We start from the raw sequence: 16297 nt of genomic DNA on the forward strand, positions 1-16297 counted from the left end.
CTTCAATGTCTAAAACTAAGGTCAGAATGGAGACTGAAGCTACTGGTCCTGGATAAACGTGTGCTTCAACAGGCTCTGCTTCAAGCTCTCGAGATAGATCTAGATCTTGCTCATGAAGGTATGGGTCTTTATCTCTAAATTCAGAATCCCAATCAAAAGCATGAGGGAAAAATGTAAATATATAGGTTTAAAAAACTGAACCATGAAGAGATAAATTCGCTGAATTATATTGATTGTCCATGGCTAATGTATGCCTACCTGCCGCCGCTTCTGTTTACATGTAACAGGTGCCAGCGCTATGTCATACACTTGAGCCCTCTATTGCCACCTGCAAGATTTCACCTCCTTTAGAAAACTGTCAAAGCAACACTATTATTTTTTTCAAAGAGAAATGTTTTTCAAGATCCATTAATTCTTGATATTGATCTCTGTGACAGGGCTCTTTCTACAACAATAGAAGAATTGCAGGGATCTTTGCACAATAGTAGAAGAATTGCGGCAACAATTTGGTTTGGTAATTTGTTCTTTGTGCTTAATAATTTCTGTTATCCAGCGATATGCCAAAATCTTGCTGAGAAAGGGCATTGAGGAAAAAGATTGGTTTTCACTTAGATATAAAATCTGTATGTTTGCTAAATGGGTTAGGGTTGTTAGTCTTCTGGTAATTTTTTCGCTGATAATTCTTATCATTTCAAAAGCAAATCTCGTTAATATTTTGACCTCCCTACTAATTAGACGCAATATTGCTACAATGAAGTGAATTTAGACCTCGATAAACTAATTTGACTGCAATATTGCTAGAAGGAAGTGAATTTTCTGCATTATTTCATGTATTTTATGCATTTTAGAGATATTCAGAATGTTTTAAAATGAAGAAAATCCTCCATTACAGATTTTCGGCTGAGCCTACAGAGTCTCAAAGGCTCCTAATGCAACAACAACTGCAAACATCAAAGGCTTTTAGAAGACGTATGGGCTCATTTCATTAATGCGGCAGGATCTGATCATCTAAAATATGACGAGTTGCAACCAGCTGCCTCATCTACCTCATCTATTCATGATGCCAACGAAGGAATCTGCTGGTGGAATCCTGAAATTTCAGTGCTGTCTCTGAAGGAAAACGATTCGGACGACATGATGCTCTTCGAACTTCTCAACGAAGCCGCTAAGCATGGATGGTCTGCATCTCATCGACAGCAGGAGACGGCGATATCTGGAGCATCTGGATCCACGGCTAGCACGCCTGTGATCTGCAACATAGAAGCAATCAGGGCACAAGGTGAAATTGCAGAAAAGTTGACTACAAAGCGTTGCAATTTTTAGCAGAGATAGTGCTTTTTATAAGCCATACTTCCTATTTCCATTGCAGTATTTGTGGCACCACCGTAGTTGTAGTGTTTGTGTCACCGTCTTGAAAGGTGTAGGTGGCAGTTACAAGGCGGTGGCAGTGGAAACCAGGATGAAGGTGTACAGAAAACTTTGGTTAAATTTCTTGTTGGGTATACATACGCCTCAGATCTCAATGCAATTCGATTGTAATAGTCCTTTAATGCTAGCATTAATCTCCACTTCCCAAATAATGAAAACAACGCAAGTCGAAAATAACATATGCTTTTGGCCTCTTCTCCTCGGGAAGAGGCCAAATAAGATGATGAAACAAACTACCATATAGTTAACATACGCAACTGGTTGCATAAGCCGCACACTCAGTGTATAAACATCGTGAATTAATGTTAAATATCGTCAATCCGATTACTATAGTCCCTAGCCATTGCCAGATGGCAGGGACTAATAAAACAAATGTTCAATCTAAACCTACAGATCCAATAAATTTTTGTTTCTGGTCAGCTGTCGAATGTGGATATGAACCAAAAGCTGCGATAAATGTTTGTTTATGGTCACTTGTCAACTCACTTATAGCGTGAAGTAAGTATAATACTTTCAGCATTATTTTATAATGTTAGGAGGAGGATGAATTATTACATGCGAATAAAGCGCAGGGAATTGAATTACGAAGCAACCATCCACCAAATATAATATATGCATGGTTTTTCCTGTGCAAACCATCCACGAAATATATTCTGTATGGTTTTTTCTGTGCAAACGGTGGTGTAAAGTAACCAAAATTGAATGTAGATTTTATATTTAATTTTGTTTATGGCCAGTTGTCAATTCACAGTTATATTTGCGAATTAGGTCTTAAACTACTTTATGCAATTATTTATGGTGTCGTGAGCTAAAGACGTTTACAACTTTATTCAAATAAATAAAAGGGAATTGCTTTATTCACGAATGATTAATAGATTGGTTTTCCTCAATGTAATCCATTATTTAAGTTCATGGAGGTATTTTTGCATTGTTATTTCAATTTTTTTTAATTATTATTAAATAGAATATAGATCTTATTTTATTGACCATAATGATGGATGGATTTAAATTTTTGTTGTTGTTTATTTTATGAAATTTAAATTTATTTAAACATGAAAGTTAAAATCACAATTTTAATTTTAACTTTATAGCGTTTTTTTTTTTTTTTTACTTTAAAAAAAATTACTTGTAAGTTATTTTATGGAGGGTTAGAATGTGATGAAGGGGATTATTAATGGTATGTTTTAATGAATCGTTTTTTCAATATCAAAAATTATTTGTAAGTTGTTTTATTTGAGGGTTTGAATGTGATGAAGAGGGATTATTAATGGTATGCTTTAACGAATTGTCTTTTCAATATAAAAAATGAATAGGAGTGCTTGCACCTCACAACAATGAAAAAATAGTCAAATAGAACAAAACTGGATAAAAACAACCATGGAATGAATGATGATTCCAGTGAGAAGTAAGGAGGGAAAAGCCTTAGCTTATCTCTTCTTATTGGAGCACGAGTGCCCTTCTTCAAAGTTTACACCATGAGTTTTTAAGAGTAATTGCAGCTATCAAATTCACCCATGAAAAAGAGAAAAAGAGGCAAAATATCCATTTGAACTCGCCCTTCTTCCAATCCTCCCAAAGATATTCTACTAAGTGCTTGGAGGGGAATTCCCTATCTTCCAACCATGCCTTTAACAAGTTCTATATTAGAACCTATGAAGGAGGAGCAAGTTTCCTTTTGTGGTTGCATTTTATAAATCATAGCATTATTTATTTTTCACATGGGTTGTATTGTTTCTATTTTTAATTGGGATTGCCTCCTTAGCATATGGATCAAGTTGTTAAAGACATATTATTCTTTACACTTTGTTTGTAATTTTTGTCATGGCTTTTATTTTTGGTATATCTATTTTGCACTTTGAGTAGTGACCCTTTTTGCAAATATTCTTCTTAGAATGTTACTAGGGTTTACTTTTCGGACTAGCCTTGTTTTATAGAGCTTGGAGCTAGCCACATTGGAGTGTTTCTCTCATGGTTATTTAACATTATCATCATCTTCAACTATATCTCCATACTTTTGCCATCATCAACAACCACCTAGTTCAACATTGTGAGGGATGATGTGCCATGCTTCCTTGGGTGATTCTTTATGCTTCAGTATTTTGTTAGTCGTCCACTATTTTTTAAGAATGAGCCTCTTGTTTGAGCACTAATTTCTATTTTGACTTATTGGTTGAAGCTAGTAGTGACCCATGATGGATTGTGTTGGGTCCCTATAATACTAGTGATTACCCCATTACTATTGTAGTTATACCCCCTATTTATATTGTTGTGCCCCTATTACCCCCATATTGTTATTTCTGTGCCCCATAGAATCCCTCTATTGTTATTTTTGTGGCTTTATATTATTATTGTTAGGTCGGCTGGATTATATTGTGACTCCTTAGACTCCTATATATAGAAAGGAGGTTTTGTCATTTGTATCATCCAAGAATTGTTCATTTATGTAATGTAAAAAAGGTTGCCCCCTCGAAGAGGCTGAATTCTAAGGCGTTGATCTATCTTTTCTATCTTTTCTTGAGCTGGTTTCATAACATTTGGTATCAGAGCTTTGGATTCTAGGGTTTCGCTGCTCCAAACAGGTCATCGTGGCATTTTCGCTATAATTTTTTTTCTGTGATGTTTCAGAAGTCGCAAAAAAAACCCATTTGAGAAGAATTGGCGTTGAACCTTGGGTCCGAATTTCAGAGCTTTTCGCGCGATATTTTCGGAGATATGATCTGAGGAAGTTGGCCTTTTTGCAGACTCCTGAATTACATTCAAAACAGGTGACCTGGGGAAAATCGTCATAACTCTCTCTCTGAGGATCGGATTGAAATTTCGTAAAAAGGTACAGAAAGAGGACGGACTGTAGTTTCTTGTATGTGTGTTTCAGATTCAAAGTTGAAACAGTGACTCGTGGCACGTCGTACAAGTTCGCTCTACTGAACCAGTCTAAAAGCAAGTCACTGTGGGAGATTTCACATAACTCTTCCTTGGAGAATCCAATTTGGCTCAGACTTGTGGCATTGGAAAGAGGACACAGAAGGCTACTACAGGTAGAAATTTCAGAATTGGATGATCCGAAATTACAGAGATACATCAGATTCAATATCAGGCTTCTACAAAGTGAAAAAAGGTGTGTAGTTTTTTTTTTTATTTTTGCATAAGCTTGGTTTGAAGGAATTCAAAGGGCATAGTAAAGCATTATTATCGGTAACTGATGCCCCAAGGAAAGAAAATGCAAACACCTAGTAAGGAACCTGAAAGCTCTAGCATGACTCATGAAGAAGAGGAAGAAATGCTACATGATATATCAAAATTACAAGAACAAGTGCAACAAATGTCCCTTGCACAAAAGCTAACAGAATCTAAGATGGATGGTCTAAAGAAAGATGTAGAAGCTAAGATGGATGGTTTAAAGAAAGGTGTGGAAGCTAAGATGGATGACTTGAAGATAGATTTGAAGACAGACATGGACGAATTGAAGATAAATATGAATAAGTTGCTACAAGAAATCGTCACTAATGGTGAAAGGGTAGTAAAGGAAACTCATGATGAGAACAAAAGAAATGTTAATCATGATTCCATAGACTCTAATGTTGGATCGAAGACTCACCATGTTCCAAAAATCGATATGAGGAAGTTTGATGGCAAGGATCCCGCCACATGGATATTACAGATGGAGCAATTCTTCGATCTCAATAATGTGCAAAACACACAAAAGGTACGTATGGCAACTTTATATTTGGAACCAAATCAGTTTGTATGGTATCAATGGCTTTGTTCTCGTAAACAATTTATCACTTGGGCAATTTTTACGGAAGAATTGATAGCACATTATGAGGATACAAAAAGCAACACTTTTTTTAGCCAATTGATAAGTCTCAAACAAAAGGGTTCAATAATGGAGCACATTGAGGAGTTCCAAAAATTGAACATAAGGGTAAAAGATATTCCAGAGGAGCATAGGATTGATGTGTTCATAGGGTCTTTAAAGGATAATATCCAACATGATGTGTGCCTTTGGGAACCTGATTCATTAGAGAAGGCATTCAGGTTAGCAAGAAAAATGGAAAGCAAAATTATGGCAACTAGGAAGCATACCACTCACAACTATAAAGACGGAAGTGTTGTTGCCCATAGTCTTCCACAACCTACAAGGTTGACACCACAACAATTGGAAGAAAAAAGAGCAAAAGGGCTTTGTTACAATTGTGATAGCAAATACACAAAAGGTCATAAGTGTGCTGAGAAGAAATTATTCTACATAGATTGTGAAGAGGAAGAAGAAAAGGAGCAAGAAAGGTCAAAAGAAGAGGATATATTCCAGGAACAAAGCCTAGATGAAGAACAAATAAATCCGACCATATCTTGTAATGCATTGGCGGGAATTACCACTCCTCAAACCATCAAGATAGAAGGACAAATCAAGAAGAAAAAGGTAATAGTGTTGATTGATTCAGGAAGCACCCACAATTTTATTCATTGTAGGGTAGCAAAAGAATTGAATTGCTTCCTATATCCAGCACCAGAGTGTCAAGTGATGATTGCAAATGGAGGAACAATAAATTGTTCTGGAAAGTGCCATAATATCAAGCTATCCATGGGAGAATATGTATTGACTAGCCCAATGCTTTCCATTCCAATGGGAGGTGCTGATGTTGTACTAGGAGTCCAATGGCTACAATCCTTGGGTACAATAGCTTTTAATTTTCAAGAACTTTTCATGAAATTTTCTGTGGAAGGAAAGGAAGTTGAATTAAGGGGTATTGCAGGGAAACCAGGAAAGATAATCAGCTCTAATGGCATGACAAAGCTTCTAAAAAAGGAGCAAAGAGGTGTAATTGCACAATTATGTTCGCTAGATGTTTCCACATTGGAATCATCTATTTCTCCAGATCTCCAAAAAGTCCTGGACAATCATTCCAAGGTATTTGAGACTCCCAAAGGTCTCCCACCTATGCGTGATCATGATCATGCTATTCATCTGATTCCAGGAAGTGTTCCTCCAAACATCAGGCCGTACAGATATCCCTATGTCCAAAAAAGTGAAATTGAACGTATGGTTGCAGAAATGCTAGAGGCTGGTATAATTCAACCGAGTCAAAGTTCTTTCTCAGCTCCAGTAGTATTGGTGCACAAGAAGGATGGATCATGGCGCATGTGTCCAGATTATAGGGAGCTCAACAAGCTCACTATTAAAGATAAGTTCCCCATTCCTGTCATTGATGAATTACTGGATGAATTGCATGGATCAATTTACTTCACCAAGTTGGATCTTCGTTCGGGATATCATCAAATCAGAATGAAGATTGAAGACATTCCGAAAACAGCATTTAGAACTCATGAGGGTCATTATGAATTTTTGGTCATGCCTTTTGGCCTTACCAATGCACCTTCAACATTTCAAGGTTTGATGAATTCAATTTTCAAACCATTCCTTAGAAAATTTGTGTTAGTATTTTTTGATGATATACTAATCTACAGCAAGTCTTGGAAGGATCATGTTGAACATGTTGACAGGGTGCTACAACTATTGGAGGAGAAACAATTATATGCAAAAAGATCCAAATGTTTCTTTGGAGTCCAGGAGGTGGAATATTTGGGTCATATTGTATCTCATGAAGGAGTTAAGGTAGACCCTAGCAAAATTAAAGCCATTAAGGAATGGAAAATCCCCACATCCATAAAGCATCTGCGAGGATTTCTTGGGTTGACAGGGTATTATCGCAAGTTTGTTAAGAATTATGGGAGAATAGCAGCACCTCTAACAACATTATTGAAGAAAGATTCATTTTCATGGACTTCGGAAGCAACAAAGGCCTTTGAACATCTTAAAGAGGCAATGTGCCAAGCACCGGTCTTAGCTACACCGGACTTCACAAAAACCTTTATTGTGGAATGTGATGCTTCAGGAAATGGAATTGGTGCTGTTCTAATGCAAGATGAAAGACCCATTGCTTTTGAAAGTCGTCCAATCAAGGGAAAGTTTTTAAGCAAAGCTATTTATGAGAAGGAAATGTTGGCAATACTCCATGCACTTAAGAAATGGCGACCCTACCTAATGGGAAGACACTTCAAGGTAAAAACGGATCATGATAGCCTTAAATACTTTTTAGAACAAAGATTATCCTCTGAAGAGCAACAAAAGTGGGTCACAAAGATGTTGGGTTATGACTTTGAAATCATCTACAAAAAAGGGAAGCAAAATGTGGTGGCAGATGCACTCTCAAGAAAGGATGAGGATGTGGAAGCATTGTTGTGTGCCATTTCTATTATCCAACCAGATTGGATAAACGAAGCAAGGGAGGAATGGAAGAATGACGAAGAAGTGTGGGCACTTATTCGAAAGCTACAACAAGATTCCAGTACTTCTGATACATTTAGCTGGAAAAATGATTCGTTATGGTACAAAGATCGCTTATACCTCTGTAAGAATTCCCAGCTAAAACAAAAGATTCTTATGGAATTGCACACTTCTCCCTTAGGAGGGCACTCAGGATTTTTAAAAACTTACCACAGGGTTAAGAAGGAATTTTTTTGGGATGGCCTTAAATCAGATATTCAAAAGTTTGTGGCGGAATGTTTGGTTTGCCAACAAAATAAAGTTGAAACAATTAAGACACCAGGTCTATTACAACCTTTATCCATTCCAAGCCAACGTTGGGAGGAGGTTTCAATGGATTTTATCACAGGTTTACCCAAGTCTGAGGGAAAGAGTGTCATCATGGTGGTAGTTGACAGACTTACCAAGTATGCACACTTTTGTGCATTATCACATCCATTTAAAGCCAGTACAGTTTCTACTGCATTTATGGAAACAGTTCAAAAGCTACATGGAAACCCAAAGATTATTGTAAGTGACAGAGATCCCATTTTCACTGGAAATTTTTGGACAGAATTATTTTCTTGTCTTGGTACTCAGTTAGCTCATAGCTCATCTTATCATCCTCAATCTGATGGGCAAACTGAGATAGTAAACAAATGTTTGGAAGGATATCTTCGTTGCTTTGTATCTGATAAACAGACACAATGGGTCAAATGGTTGCCTCTGGCTGAATGGTGGTATAACACTTCCTTCCATACAGCAACAAAAATGACCCCATTTATGGCACTTTATGGGTATCAACCACCATCCATCACATCATATTTAAGAGAAAATTCTAAGGTTCAGGCAGTGGAACATCACATCGAACATCAACAACAAGTCCTCCAACTCTTAAAGGATAACCTCGTGTTGGCACAAAATAGAATGAAACAACAGGCAGATCAACATCGCAGTGAAAGAAGTTTTGATGTAGGTGATTGGGTATTCCTACGGCTACAACCATATAAGCAAATGTCCCTAAAGCAAGCTAAGAAGGATAATAAATTATCACCAAAGTATTATGGTCCGTACAAGGTGTTGCAAAAGATTGGTACTATGGCATACAAATTGGAGCTTCCTGCAGCTTCTCGATTGCACCCAGTTTTCCATGTTTCATGTTTAAAGAAGGTTATAGGTGACAAGCTCCCAATTCAAACAATATTGCCAGAACTTGACGAGGAAGGAAAAATTATATTGGAACCGGAAGCAGTCACAGAAACAAGAACTCGACAGCTACGAAATCGATCAATTTCAGAGTATCTTATCAAGTGGAAGAACTTATCCGCTGAAGATTCCACATGGGAGGATGAGAATTTTATGCAGAAGTATCCAGAACTACTCAAGCGTTGAGGACAACACTTTTTTGAAGGAGAGGGGCATGTTGGGTCCCTATAATACTAGTGATTACCCCATTACTATTGTAGTTATACCCCTTATTTATATTGTTGTGCCCCTATTACCCCCATATTGTTATTTCTGTGCCCCATAGAATCCCTCTATTGTTATTTTTGTGGCTTTATATTATTATTGTTAGGTCGGCTGGATTATATTGTGACTCCTTAGACTCCTATATATAGAAAGGAGGTTTTGTCATTTGTATCATCCAAGAATTGTTCATTTATGTAATGTAAAGGAGGTTGCCCCCTCGAAGAGGCTGAATTCTAAGGCGTTGATCTATCTTTTCTATCTTTTCTTGAGCTGGTTTCATAACAGATTGGCATCCATAATGACACTCATTTAATGATGTTTTTGCTAATTGTACATGAGTAATGATTAAGATTTTTTATTCAAGGCTCACTTCAAAGGATTGTTCTCTTTTCTTAAGAAGTTTGAGATTTTTTCTTTGTATTTTTGCATAAACCTTTGATGGTATTTAAGTTTGATCTAGAGTTTAGTGGTCTATTTTCACATATTAAAATTTCTTGATTTTAGATGAATAATGGTAATTTTAATTAGCATCCTAAAAGTCTACATAATATAGATTTTAGATAAGCTAGAAAATTTCAATTTAGGTAGAGCATCATGTAAAACATGGTTTGGAATCTTATTAAAAATGTTTTCTCATTAAAATTTTGGTCGCGACAAAAGTAAGTTCTTTTACCTCTAGAATAAACCTCTTATGGGATTTTCGGGATTATGAATTCAATGAACTATCATAATCCAATTTCAAGGCGTGCAAGTTTGAAAGTGGGCAGTTAACGTCTCTTTACTAGCGAGATAGTTGGTACTTCACAAGTTATAAAAGAGACAAAATTTTCTTTGAAGCTAAGCATTGAACCATTTGTTTGAAATCATGTTCTCTCTTTTACACAACACAAAAATCATTCACAAATAGTAGATCATAGGCCAAAATTATATGTTTGCAAAGCTCATTGAGTGGAGGTATCACTCATGCTTCAATTTAATTAATTTCTTTTAATCATCCACATAAATAAAATTTGATGATTTTTTGGATTAGGGCTATTTGTTTCAACTTTCAAATATTTTTTTCAAAGCATGTTTCAAAAGTAATTTCCATTTTAACTATGGGGTGTGTGTAAGCTAATGGTGGTTTCTCATGAAACATTAATGACAATCTAAACATGGAAAACAAACAATCCATTAACTTGGAGGGATGATTCTATTATATTTTGATCACAATAATAGCTATGAAAAATAAGCAATGCTAAGAATTGAAAGCTTGAAACAAAAGAGAAAGAAGAGAGAATAAGAGACCACTATTTAGATCAAAGAGGCAAAGAGACCAATTCAATTTAAGTAGTCAAGAGACCAATGAAATTTCTTGTATTTCATTTAATGCCCTGCGTACATATTTGTAACACTCACTTGGAGAGAGGAACGATGGCAACTAGGTTTTCTTATTTATTGCATGTACATGAAAACCAAAAATAAACTCCCTTGTAGTTTTAGTTAAGTAGCCCAAGAATTGAGTTAGCTAGCCAAAAAGTTAGTAGTGCCATAAACATAGTTAAGTATGTTGAAATAGAGTGAGAACTAAACTAAACATATAACAAGGGAAGTGAAGTGTTCTTTCCATCCTAGAAAGTAAGGTATAAGCCCCCCTCAAAAGCACACTTATTCATATAAAATAGGAATTTAATTAATATAAAAGTGGAATCTATCAATGATGGTTTACGAGACCATGGTTGTAAAAGACTCGGTGGACCCTAAGAATATGAAAGGTGTTTATGTAATCAATTTTTCATGTGAGACACCATATGCTAGTGAAAATGGTCGCTCAATAAATCAGAGGATTCAAGAGCATGCGACAAACATCAAACATGAGAGGACCCGCTCCTTAGCATTAGCAGAACATGCGGAAAATACAAAACACCACATCTGCATTGAAGACACCTGAGTCATTGCTAAGATAGATCATATCCATCACCGTAAGTTTAGGGAATCTATAGAGATTGAAAGGAGGCCAAGCAATCTAACTATAGATTATGGCTGAAAAATTAATAGTTATTGGATTCTTAAGTTTTTATTTATTTCATATCTATATATATATATATATATATATATATATATATATATATATATATATATATATATATATTTGTATTTTATTATTTATTTGTATTTTTATCTTGGCTACTAATAAACGATTAATTACTTTATTTTATTCATTATTGGTTTATTTATTTAGTTAGTTATTTAATTTAATTATTATTATTATTATTTTTATTTTATAAGTTTGAGCCAAATATTATTTTTATTTTAGTGTTTCGATTATCTAGGTTTGACCCAAATATTATTTTTATTTTCATTTTTAGATATTCATTTCATTAAAATTTTCTTTTTGATTAATTATTTTCAATATTAACATCTATATTCTAACAATTATAGATGGTTCGAAAAGCATCGAAAAAAATTTGATGATGTGATTTTTACCGAAAATTTTCTTACTTTTCAAGACCATGGATTTTGTAAGTTTTAAACCTTTTGCGGTAATGCAATGCACACATATATTCTTAATAATAAAAAAATTAAATGATGACAAATGCACGTATTACATAAATATTTACCCTAGAAACTCAAACATACAAAACCAAAAAATTATTTGGAGTAACATGTTGAGAAATTGCAATAAGAAATTCCAGTTTAATTTGTCCTTGAATTAAAATGAAAATTAAAATCAAATTCTATTCTCATAGCAACTTGTAAATAATTAATTAAGTTTAATTAACTTAATTAGATTAGGAATTTTGAGTTGGAAGTCTTTCTGTAGTCATTCATATGCTCTCCCTAAATTTTAGGGGTCCAATATGAGTTTAATTGTGAGTTGTAATTATATCACATAATTGACTGAGTTATGTTAAGTTAAATTAGTTCCAAACTGTTTGAGGAACTAATAGAGAGCTAACAGTCAGTGGTTGCACTAGTGCATACACAAGTGTCACTCTAGTTAACTGAAGATTCCCTCATCAGGAACTCATCCATGTCGATTATGAGAAAGACCCAGTTGAGACTAAAGTGCATGGACAATGTACGATTAGTTGTGTGATTTACTGAGTTGTAAATATCATGCATCCAATCAGGCAAGGACCTATGTTTGGATTGCGCAGTTTTAGAAGCATGAATTCCCTTTAAATACAAGCTAGTCATCCTAGGAATTATGCAAGAGATTAGGGGCTTGGAAAGCTTCAGAATTAGCGAAGGGTAGGCCAAGATATAGCTTGTGAGCTAAGAGAGTTGAGCATACTTGTGCGGAATTGTTCTAGTGAGAATAAGCTTTGTATATTCACTCATATTTTTTATATATGCAATACAAATAGCAAGGCTTGAGTAGTGGATTTCCCCAGATACATCTTGTGTTATGTGCCATTGATTTATCTTCTCCTTGTTCATATTGTTTTCATCAATTTACTGGCTTCCGCAGGTTGAAAGTAGAAGTAGATTCTTGTCCTGTGCATTAGTAAATTGCATGAGCTTGTGAATCTATAGGAAATTCTACGTAACATTTCTAATTTTTTCATGAATAAAATGTATTATTTACAATAATATATAGAACCAACCTCTAAAACCACTAATCCATTGGGTAGAATTAGATTACAATGTTAATTCCATAATTGGAATTAGAAAACCACGGGATGGAACACCATCACCATAAAAACTCGAAGAACAAAAAAACATGTGTCTAAAACTGTGCAAAAAATATAACACATACCCAATGGGTTTTGGAAACCCGTGGTATTATACATTATGCATATGAGGGAAATTTTACAGCACTTTAAACTTAAAAAATAGAACTAGTTTCCAAAACAAGACTAAAGTCTCAAGGAGATGAAGTTTAGAATAATAATATTGAACTCCAAGAATACAACTTGAGTCTCTATGGGGAGTGCATACTTATCTAGGAGGAAAATATATCCAATCAAGTGTGCTCTAGATGCCGTGTAACTACAATGTTATTGCTAGTCGTTGCCGTTTGTCATCCTTCATGGCAACACCTACTAAAAATGACAATACTATGAATATGTCATCTTCTAAAAATAGACATGCTATAAATAAAAATTCTCCTAAATAATGGAAAAATGTAGGAATAATGGCATGTTATTTTTCATGTAAAATATAATGCATATGTTTCCATGAGTACAACTGTTGAGTATCTTAATTATGGTTTTTCCTTAAACAAATTTGTAAAATTGCTGGGTGGGCTGTGGAAACACTCACAGGATCACTGAGGGCCTGAGAGGACATCTATAGGCTAATGGCATTGTGTACATTAATCAGATCGCTGATGAGGCACATACTACCATCTTTCAACAAGCTTGGAGAACTGCCACTGATCTGAATATCCCTGGATGTTGGCAGCAGGAATGGTGTAATTACACAAATGCATTGACAAAGGCTCACATTAGAATAACCGAGGGCGAGGATGAGCTCATCTGGGCATATGCTAAGCATGGTACTTACTCCCCCAAGATAGGTTACCAAGTGCTGATGGAGAGGCACAAACCACAGGAACTGGCACAGTGGTGGAAGCAGATGTGGAAGTTGAAGGCGCCCCCTCGAACTAAATTGCTCATGTGGTCCATCCTCCACAACAAAGTCCCGACTGGGGCCAACTTGATGAAAAGATCTTTCTCAGGGCCATTCTGGTGCCATCTCTGCAAAAGTGACAATGAGGATACCGACCACCTCTTTCTCCAATGTCCTTGCACACAAGAACTATGGAATGGCTTCCTTAGTTTGATCTCCTCCGCAAAGAAATGGCAGGGTTCTCATCCCTCTGAAGCATGGAACAACTGGTGCTCAACTAACTCTGTTAGACAAAAAACCATCCCGATCTTTATCAATTGGGCAATTTGGATTTCCAGGAACCAAGCCATTTTTCATCAACGACCCCCCCACTAGCCCTCCATCACTACCAGGCTACTAGCCGACTACAGCTCCATACTCGAAGAGGACAATCAACTGACCCATAGGAACATAACACTGGAAGTTATCAACTCAGCTCATCCATGGGCATACTTTGATGGATCAGCTCAGGAGGTTGGTTGCGGAGGGGGGGCTATACTCCATCTGTCTGAAACTCATGTATATAAAATACAAATGGGACTGGGAAGGGGGACTAACAACTTTGCAGAGCTCATTGCGGCAAAAAAACTCATCCTTTTTGCATTATCCAAAAACTACCATCATTTACAGTTATTTGGAGACTCACAAATCATATGCAACTGGATAAACAAAATAGCTCATTGCAATGCATACTCTCTAAAACATATTTTGGATGAAACTCACAGACTCATAACATATTTTGATGTCTTCTCATGTCGTCACATCTATAGGGAATGCAACACAGCTGCTGACATCTTATCCAAGGAGGCGGCGCACAGGGATGACACTTCTTGGTTGATCGTGGAGGAAAGAGACGACAACACCTATTAGTACTACCATAGGCCATTTATAAAGCTTGGAACATGAACAATCTACAATTGTGATTGTTTTTTTTGCACTTTTGGAACCAAAGTCTGAATGACCATATGTAATTATTCACTATTTTTATCTTCCTTATATTTCAGCACAGTAAGGGCTCTCTGCGAAGAGATTCATAATATTTTCACAGACTTTTCCATGAAAAGCCTCACACATGAGGCGGAACACAGGTTGAAATGTTTTTGGTTGTTAACAGGCCAGGCCTAAAAATTGTATATGCAATGCATCTGCAAAATGCAGTTTCTTTATCAATAAAGAAAGTGTGACTTTTTCCACGGGAAAAAAATTGTAAAATTGTGGAGAACACATTATTCTAGTGTAAGGCTATTTTTTATAAATTTGTAATGTTCATTTTATTTATATTTTAAAATTTTAAAATTATTATTATTTTAAGGCTCATGTTAGCGCATGGTATGAGTACCCTAATATTATTAAACATTTTTTTTAGATTGTAGACTTTAGGTTTAACTTATTTTAGAAATGGCTAAGGAGATACAAGGTTATAATAGGAATCATAGATGTATGCATTTTAGGATTCTAATATAATTCGATACAACATATATTAGAAATAGTTTAAACAATATCATTTCTTAAATAAACTATTTATTTGGAATTTTCGTAGTCACTTTTATTTCTCTATAATTTTACTGCTGATGGATTTGTGTAGCATATACAAAAATAACATAAAAAATAGATTTATTGAGAGGTATTTAGAAAAATGGATGTTTTAATGTATTTTCAACCAAAACCACCACTTTTATCACCCTAAACCTAAGCCAAGATAACCAAATCAACAACCATATATGCTAATAGAACACATACATGTTCTAGAGTGTGTGCAAATTCTAGGAACACATAAATGCTTTTTCACTAAGCATTCACAAGGTAGGTTTAGCAATAATGTGCCAAAGAAAGCTTATATGCATCTATGCAATAAAAAATAGGTTGACCCACCAGAAATGACCTTGCCTCTACGCTAATCACGTTCATTCTAGGATGATACCCCCCCTTAGGACTTCCCACCTCCTTCCATAGAAATAAAGATAATACGAGAGAAAATAATTATCGCAACAATAACATATAAAATACACAAATATTATCTTGGAAAACACAAATTGAGAAAAACCAACTAATAGATCTATTATTATTATATGGCTTAAATGCAACTATGCCTTGAATTAAAAGCAGCCAAATTGGCCAACATCTGGGCTCAACCATTAAACTTTGACACATTACAATGGAGAATACCTAATCCATTTAAAGGATTCATTACATTTAATCCATAGGCTCTAATACCATGAGCTCCCAAAACCATGTTCCCAAAGTCACCAATGTGGAACTAGCAACTTTTGACTCTTTCACTGAGTCAAGTTTACTTTAATATCGCCCCTTTAAACTCGACTAGGGAATTTGCATGCTCTCTTCCCACCTTGGTCAACTCCAAGAATTTATCGATAGAGGTACACATGCCTAACCAAGTCTTATGACCATATATCCATATGCATGTAATTTAAACAAATTCCATATCCAAAGTAATTTATTTTTTTATTTTTTGTTGTTGTCCTGAACTTATGCTACCAT

The 16297-nt window shown here is 35.4% G+C and overlaps 1 pseudogene; it reads left to right on the top strand.

Moving 5' to 3' along the window:
• Window positions 1–239: 239 nt before the first annotated feature.
• LOC149138498 (mitochondrial dicarboxylate/tricarboxylate transporter DTC-like) overlaps window positions 240–16297 on the top strand; it is a 40775-nt pseudogene continuing 24717 nt past the window's right edge.

The sequence above is a fragment of the Pinus tabuliformis genome, chromosome X (genome assembly GCF_031772625.1).
Source record: "Pinus tabuliformis cultivar Carrire ecotype Pingquan chromosome X, CPIR1, whole genome shotgun sequence".
Classification (NCBI taxonomy): Eukaryota; Viridiplantae; Streptophyta; class Pinopsida; order Pinales; family Pinaceae; genus Pinus; species Pinus tabuliformis.